Genomic DNA, 7,587 nt, shown 5'->3' with positions numbered 1-7,587 from the left:
TTCAGGGTCTACCGCCGCCCGAGCTAGAGATCGGCACCAGGAATTTTACGCACGAACTTGTCGTGCAACCTTAGCCTGAATCTAGCTCACCACCTTCTTCACCGGCGACGAATCGACCAAGCCACCTCGGGATTTCACGTGCAGACCAGCCGCACAACCTAAGTATTTAATCGATTCCCACCAATTGGATCCGAGGAGCGTTTGCGCTCTGATACCCGTTGTCAAGCCCCATATCGTTAGGACTCAATGAGTATATGGATTATGATCGAATTTGGTGGAAGATTTGGAAGAAGCGATCGGGAATTGGGGAAGAACACGAACAACCCAAAGATTCTACCGAATATACTATTTACCATATGAAAATACCCGATCAATGAGTAATCTCTATTACTGGGAGGCATATATACCCACCCCCATTCAGTTTAACAGAATCCAAATCATACAGGTTAATAATTGATTACAAGTCTCTTAATCAAAGCTTAAACAAGTCTTAGCACTGCTTAATTACACAGGCGGGAGATTAATGCGGTAATAAGAAAGTTTTGACGGACGCCGTCGGGTTCTCCATCAACGAGCGTTAGTAGGCTTATTGCGCGCCAAGTGAAGTCGACCAAGAGTTATTCCCAGAGCCGATTTCCTCCTCCTCAGCCAATGCGGGTTCAGAAAGCTGAACTCTTCTCTAAACTTTTGAGGTTTTGAGGCCTGACAATACACCTCCCCCCCCCACCCCCAGGGGGCAACTCCATGATGAGGTAGAACATACTTGAGATTTTCTCCCTACAAACCTCAAAAAATGGTATTTCAATTGACAGAATGTGTTACGACAGTATCCATCAGCCGAATCTCAACGTCGTAGTGTGTTATGGCAAATGCCGTCTTGGTAGGATGTCCGTTAAGCCAATTCTGGTGCTACGGTTTTAACCAAATGATTTGGCGGATGTTGATAGTTTAGGTTCTCATAGTCATAAATTGAATTCGTTCCGAACTATGCAGCTCTTCTCCTGAGGTGCATTCTATAGGCTTGTATGAACAGATACAATGCTCAGACAATCCTTTCAGAATGGTACGGAAATTAGTTCATCTTTAGATCCAATCCAATGGGTTTGGAAACGTATAATTCCCCAAACAACCCTACAGAACAACTCCGTTTTCCTAGACACGCTAGTTTGCTGTCATTCAAATATGTACACAATCAGATCATTCACTTAACACCACCTGCTCTGCAATCCTGAAAGATGGACCAGGTTTTGTGCGTCACAGCCTGGACAAAGTGCTTAGCTTGATATCACTACTAGCAAGCAGTACACATGCAAAATACAACCCAAACCTTCACCTGAGAGCATATGATGCGTGATATTCTGCATAACGTGCAGGTGCAACACTAACTACTAGGGCAGAACCAGAAAAATAACAGGCAGAAGGTCCATCAGTACGAGCCAGGAACTATATACACAAAAGACCTGGGTGTTCTCCAGGTACTTACTACTAACTACTCCTTAACTACATGCATAATATGGAGGATAGATTCCTGCGAGGAGGCTCACCACGGTGCTGCAACGACACTCCTGAAGCGCTGCTCAGCAGACAGGTATGATCGCTCAAGCTCGCTGGCTTCTGTTTTGAGCATTGAGATCTCCAACGTATGGTTGATCTTCTGTGAAACAACAGACTGCATTATGCAGCGGAAGAGGGAAGCGTGCAGATCAAGCTGGCAAATAGTCGTATTTAACATGCCAATTTGCGCACCAAGCTGACAGTCATCAATTTCTTTGTGAGCAATCTTCTCCTGCAACTTTTTAATCGCATCCTGTAGCTCAGCGCAGCCATTCTTTATGTGGAGCAGTGTTTCCAACCGTGATTGCAGGTGACTCACATCAAAGCCATGTGCTTCCAATGTAGAAACGCCCTTCATCTTCTCTTCGAACAGTGAATTATCATCCTGAATATTCAGCCTCTTAATGCTTTCTGCTAAACTGGCGAAGGAGAGCATCAAACCTAATGCCATTCCTTCACGGAGTTCTGGAACATGCTGCTGGAACTGATGAAAACTTGGTCGCTGCAGCACTTCACTGAATATTTCCATTGTCTCAATCTGTGCCCACATCAGGGAGGTCTTAACAAATGGAAGATTCTCCACACCCAAGGATTCTGAAGGTTGATCCGCTATGATGTTCTCACGGATAACTAGAGATCTCTGTAACAAGGGGCGGCAACAGTCATGTGTTCTGCTAGGAATGTACTTGGACATTGGCATAATCTCATCATCTTTAGGTACAGTTGATCTATTTCCATGTTCTGCTTCAGTGGAGTTGCTCATATCAACAGAAGACAACTGAGTTAATGCTGATTTATCCATGGATTGGCTACTTTCGGCTGCATACTCTACCATAGGTGAACTGTGATTCTGTTGTGACACTCCATGTTGTTCATTAGCTGAAAATTTCTTTGTTGAACTTTGCGTCATAATTATGTCACCATCAGCACTGGCATGCTCAATTTCAAGCATATTACTAGTGTTTCCTTGATGATCTGCCTTGCCCATACCATCCTCCTTGTTAGCCACGCAATTCTCACTGGATGTAAACAGATTCGGAGCCACACCACTGAACACACCCAGAGACATACTAGACACATTTTCAGTTCGAACATCACCACTTGTGGCGCACTTCACCATGGCCTCCATGTTATCTTTACAAAGCTGGCGATCATCCCCAGTAGTTCCACAACTCTCTGCTGAAGGCAGCAAATCAACATTAGCATCATCAGCAATAACCAAAGACTGCTGAAAAAATTCATCACGAATGTTTTTCTCCATTATTATTGCAGACTTTCCAGCGACAGTTTCTTTGTTTCCAAATTGAGTTGATGAATCAGAAGGAAACACATTCGCAACCCCAGGTTTATCAAATGTTGAAGTGACAGATAGCACCGAATTCTCAATCAATACGCTAACTTCGACTGCACCAGATCTTAGTGCCCCAATATAATCCCCTTGCTGAAGTTCATCTGTTCCAATCGGTATTCCACTAGGTATGATCTCATCAACAATGCTACTTTCCCTCAAAAAAACACTTCTTTCCTGTGAACCTGAAAAAACAGAAGCGTCAGTATCGAAGCATAAGTATATAGTGAAGATGCTACTGACATATCTGCAATAGCAATACACATACCTTTATTGTCCTTTAGTGGCGTTGGGTCAATGCTAGTCACTGTATTTGTTTCCGAAAGTACTCCAGAGCCAGGAGTTGCATCATAAGGCAGTTCATTGTCACCATCATTCTTCGATTTGGTTGCTGTAAAATTTGCGTAGTTAGCTAATTGTAGAGTCTTATGTAGCATGGAAAATTAGTGGTACAAAACTTACGCTCTTCAGAGATAGCTACACACTTGCTGGTTTCCTCAACGTTTTTATCTACTATCCTTTTCCTTGTCAGCATCTATTAATGTAAGAGGCAATCAATAAAAAATAAAAAAAATTATCAATCATAGCACTAAATTTGAAAGACTTGAGAATGCACTAATTTTAAAACTGACAATTTCAGGGTTCTGTCGTAGTCCCTCTCGTGTCGGAAAAGAAGCACACTCCTTTCTTTTTCTGGACAGATCAGTTCCAATAAATGATCCAGCACTGATGTTCTGTTCAGCACCAGGCATCAGATAATAACCTTTATCAGCTGATTGCTTTTCCTGGTCAGTAAATCCTCTTTTCGATCCTCCAATGTTACCAAAATCTGGGTTAAGTGATTGTATTCCTAAAACCGGGCCCTGCGGGAGAGGTCTTAGCTGTCCAAATGCTCCAAACAAGGAAGATTGAAACTTTCCAGTCTGTGGTATAGAGGGCACTGCAATCATCCGAGGAGATGATAGTTGAAGTTGACTACTTAGACACAGTTTAGGATCATACTTCAAATGGCCAAAGCCTGTCACTGATAGCTGTGAAGGAAGAGTCAAAGGGGACTTTAATGCCAAAACTGAATTTTGTTTCTTCACCCCATCTTCAAGATAAGAGCTGGTTTTAGGCTGGACATTTTCGTTTTCATTACATACCGATAAGTCAGGGCAAACTGGTCCCAATATTACATCTTCATTCTTCACCTTTTTGTTAAGATAAGAGCCAGTTGTATCTCTGATTTTGTCGCTGTCATTACACGATGCGAAGGCAGCAATTTTTTCACTGTCATTACATGATGCCAATGCAGGAATTTCATCGATGCCATTGCCTGATGCCAAGGCAGCAGAAATTGGCCTTTTCTGGGAATTTAATGGAGGCCTTATATTAACAGGTTTCTGAAATGGAAAGGGCAAGACATCATCATAGAGATAATCTTGATCCACAAAATAAATACAGGGGAAAACACATCAGTACACTATATTATAGGATAATTATTCGTTGGGAGCCATCGGCTGCTAGGGGAGGGATTAAACCATAGATTGAGGATGCAGAATATTTAGGGAGACTAGATTAATTCTTCTTTGCTTGATTACAAAGGGTGGTAGCCGTGTGCCTTATATAGGCCTACAAAGACCTCATTCAAATCCAACTCTAACTTATATCTAATCTTATCTCTAACTCTTATATGATTTAAACTAACCGATCTCTAATCTTATCTCTAACTGAATCTGATTCAAACTAACAAACCGAATATATAAATCCTAATATGAAGTCCTGCTGCTGCCGTGGTGTGAACAGTAGCCCTGCACATAACGCCATAGAACTAGGAAACTGGAAGTCTATCGTTTATGTTGGTCTGCAATTTTCAAACAGTGCACGAAGTAGATTTTTATTTAAGATTTCTGCTCCTTGAGGTTGAAACTAAGCTAACAATCAATTGATGCTGTCATGTAAAAATAATGCATAATATGGCAAAATTTTAGAGCATTCAATCATTCATTAAAAAAAAGACACAACAAATTTGATAGAAGACAACAGAATATGCATTATGTGCACCTCTGTTAAGTGCCGCACCCATTTTTTACCATCCCAATCATAATGTGGCCTCAGCTGTGTATGTTCAACTGTCAATACATCCGCATATTCCACATCATCCAAGTCTGTCTCACGGCTCTTAATTTTAACAACATATTTCTTGATATATTTATCATCCAAAACCTCCAAAATAACACCAGGCCACCAGCTAACTTCATGAAAGACCTCCACATGAGAAGATGGAGGAAATCTATACTTAGAGTCCATAAGAATAATGTTTCATGCTGGTCGAATATATTGAGAATCTAGAATCTCAGTAGTCAGTTCCCCATGCTCTCTGACATGTCTATACTGTACTAAGAAACTTGTAGCACCAATTACTTTCTGAACAATAGCGGGATTCCAGTACTCGCCTGCCCGTGACAAGAGAATCAAAGTTTTTGCAGACACACTCACTTCAACTTGGCTTCCCTCTCTGAACATTGGACTTTCATTTGCCTGCCCTTGACAAGAGAATCAGAAACGTACAGTAGGATATCAGCAATAACACACAAAGTTAGTGGCAATTGTGATTACAAATTTACAATGCTTTACCTTCCTTTTTGTGATTACAAAGTACTTTCTGTTAGCTCTAATTCAACTCTTCACACATTCCATCTCAGATTCTCAATCAAAAAAGCCTGGGAGTTCATCTAAACTGCCATTACAACCTATTCTACAGATTGATCTTATCAATGGTGTATTTTCTCCACTTGCCAAAAAAAAGGCAAGCCTACACACTCTCACATGAATTTGCCACTGTTTTGTAACTCAGTATAATCACCAAACTGTGAACTACAAAGGAGTAAGTAAATTTATAACTCAAGGTGCTTTACATTTTAAAACTATCCTAAACTCAAGCTCACAACTTTTGGGAACTATTATTCTATTTTTCGGGACCCCAAATTCTCACCAAGTCAAATGATTCAAATCATCATTTTCTAAGAAACTTCAGCAAGCAGTTTTACAATTAAACATTGATTATCTTAGCCAACAAACTGTTCGTTTGACTCAAATGTACATGTATGGGGAGCTCGCACAGCGATGACTGCGCTATGTCAACTTCCTTATTATCAAGGCACGCTGAAATCACAAATTTGCAGTATGAACCAAATAACAACAAAATTAAATGACGAATTTTCAGTGTGTACCTAGTTAAATCTTAGACAGCCAAAAAAATACAATTACACGTTCCAATTAGTAGCATTCCAATTTATGCACTTGAAAAGACAAATCTTTTAGCACAATTTAACCAAAAAAAAGAATTTAGCATTGTAGACATGCACAACATATATTCTTTCTCCAAGTGTCCCAAGTAGGAGGAGGCAGCCTGCTTACAGCCTCTGCAGCTGGGACCCACCGCTCGCCCCGAAAAAGGCGGCGGGGGCGTAGCGCCGTCTCCTCGAACTCCAGCACCTCCCGCGACGTCGGGAAGCATACCGTGTACACCCGCCGCGGCCGCCGCTCCCCGTCCCCCGCCAGCGCCATCAGCTCCGGCGGCACGGCGCAGATGACGCCGGCCCACCACCCCTCGTTGTGGAACGCCTCCACCATCTCGTGCATCGCCAAGTTCCGCGGCGGCTCGTCCGCGTGCGGCGCGGGGGGCCGCGGGCGCACGTCCTCCGCGGCGGCGTGCTCCCGGAGCGGCGACCCACCGTCCTCCCGTCTCGTAAGCGTGGAGTAGGCTACCACGTACCCGCGGCCGCTGGGGTGGTACCCGGCGATGGTGGCCTCGTAGAAGGAGCCGACGAATCCGAGGTCGTCGCCGCGCACCTCCACCTCAGCGCCGAGCGGGAAGAGGGCAGGCTCTTCCTCCCCCAGGTCCACGCGGGTCCGGTGCCGCCTCCTGGGGCGGGCACGCCCCATCGGAGCTCGTGGCAGAGCAAGCGAGGCCGCTGCTTCTCGCGCTCGCGCGGTTCTTGGAGTGCGTTCGTGGGATTGTGAGAGGGTGGCAGTCTGGCGGAGGGCGGAGACGACGATGGATAGGGTAGGGAGGTGTGGGTTTTGGGGGAAAAAATTCTCTGGTGTCGTACTGCACAGGCCGTCTCGATTGCAGCCACGTGTGCGCATCAGACAAACTCAAAGCACCAGACCGAGCGAGCTGTCTGGAGCACAAAGTAGGGTTTCAAAATTCGACCGTTACCGGTCGAAATTTGTGTTAACCGATCTTACTGCTCTAAATCAATTTTGAAATACGAATTGTTATCGAATTTTAATTTAAAAATTCAAATTAGATTTTTAAAAAATAAAAAATTCAGAAAAAATTCTATAAAAAACTAGTTACAATTCTAAGACTATCTGTGAAACAAATTTCAAAAAAAATATTTGCATCAAGAAATATGTGCTCAAGTATTGTAACATTGGAAAAATGCCAAAAAATAAAAATACCGAAACAGACCGAATGTACAATGCAAACGGTCCCTTTGAACAAGGTACTTGTTGTGCTACGTTGTTAACTTAGTATTTTAATTATTGTATATTTATTTAGTTGATTCGTTTATACAGGAGATAAGATCAGTGGTTAATGATGTGAGACCATAAAATATTGTGCGGATCGTGACTGATAATGGGTCCAATTATAAGAAGGCATGTCAGGTTCTCAGAAGGGAGTATCCTTGTGT

At 43.0% G+C, this 7,587-nt stretch overlaps 1 pseudogene; it reads right to left on the bottom strand.

Annotated features, from left to right (window-relative positions):
- Window positions 1-1,265: 1,265 nt before the first annotated feature.
- LOC133887565 (uncharacterized) lies at window positions 1,266-6,923 on the bottom strand (annotated as a pseudogene).
- Between the last annotated feature and the right edge of the window lie 664 nt (window positions 6,924-7,587).

This window comes from Phragmites australis, chromosome 12, assembly GCF_958298935.1.
Source record: "Phragmites australis chromosome 12, lpPhrAust1.1, whole genome shotgun sequence".
Classification (NCBI taxonomy): domain Eukaryota; kingdom Viridiplantae; phylum Streptophyta; class Magnoliopsida; order Poales; family Poaceae; genus Phragmites; species Phragmites australis.
The sequence above is the reverse complement of the archived record's forward strand: the minus strand, read 5'-3'. Positions and strand labels throughout refer to the sequence as shown.